A 1,466-nucleotide genomic window follows, 5' to 3' on the forward strand; every position below is an offset into this window, starting at 1 on the left:
CACGTGACTTCCGCTGTCGTAACAATATAGTAGCATCTGGTTTAGGCTTCTCTTTACTTATATGCAGTGGGGATTTATTTAGGCTCCGTTCTATATCTTTAGAATCAAACTTTATTAGCTTAATATTAGGCTTATCTTGTTTAAATTCAGTTTACTTATTTATTGTTATTATATTAAATCTTATTTGATGTTTTTTCTTCTTATAACACTAATATGTGATTAAAGTTTCCTTATTTCTTATTGTACTGGTGTTTAGAATAGCTTTATTTTTAATTTAAATTGTATTTAGTTTAGGCTTATTTTATTCTTATTTCACGAGCGTCTGTTTTCCTTTCTTTTTACCATACAAGTGTTTGATTTAAGTCTCTTTTTTTATTGTTGTACTAGTACTTGGTTGATTTTTCTTATATACATATTGTTCTATTGTTGAGTCTTGGCTTATATGCTTCTTACTGCACTGTTGTTTGCCTGAGTTTTTTCTCCATATTTGCATCAGTGTTAGTTTAGGTTTTTTATATATAATATCTCTATTAAATCATGTTTGACTGTGTTTTCTTGTGCAATTTCGGTAGATTGAATGTTGAGTATCAAGTATAATATATTAACTTAAAATATTTCGACACTTTTTTTTTGTCTTTATTTCCAGATTTCTTCTCCTAGCCGACAAAGCTTGTAGTTTTTAAAAAAGAGATCGACAATTAAATTAGAACGTCACGTGATCTCGTGTTTCTGGCAGCCTCTTGAGAACAAATTCAAACTTGTTCAAACAGTCTTTTCTTGGAAAATTTCTTCCAAAACCTACGCTGCTCGTTAATTTATTTTATTTTTTAGTTAATAATATTTACTTATTGAAGGAATCTCCAGTAATGGGCAGGATCTTCTAAACAACTCACCCAATATTGACCTTGTGAATGTAGTTTATGTGATATTTTCTTTGCCTCTTGAAATGTAATTTCATGACAGAAATAACAAACAGAACCTTCAAAAAAGAAAATAAGTGATAGTAATCCCTAGATTAAGTGTATAAGTAATATAGTCCTCCGGTGGGATAGCGGTAAGTTTATGGACTTACAACGCTAAAGCCTGGTTTTCATACCCCATGATGGACACAGCAAATACGACAATGTGGCTTCACTCTAAAACAAATAAACAAGTAATATATTTTCTCCATACTTGATAAAGAAATTTGATACCAGTGAAGTTTTTATTCAACATAATTTATGGCGTGCCCACCTGAGGCTCAACGGTAAGTCTGGGACTTACAACACTAAAAACCGGGTTTTGATACTTGTGGTTGGCACAGCACAGATAGCTTATTGTTACGCCTCCAGTCGTTAATTAATTTTCCGTAACTTCGTTCCAACGAAAGTTTAGCGACACAAGTCCTTTCTTAATAAAACTGGTTTATTCTTTCCGAATACAACTTTACGATACACTTAATTTCAACAGTCGCGCTATAACAAACG

This window comes from Limulus polyphemus, unplaced genomic scaffold (genome assembly GCF_000517525.1).
Source record: "Limulus polyphemus unplaced genomic scaffold, Limulus_polyphemus-2.1.2 Scaffold2305, whole genome shotgun sequence".
Lineage (NCBI taxonomy): Eukaryota > Metazoa > Arthropoda > Merostomata > Xiphosura > Limulidae > Limulus > Limulus polyphemus.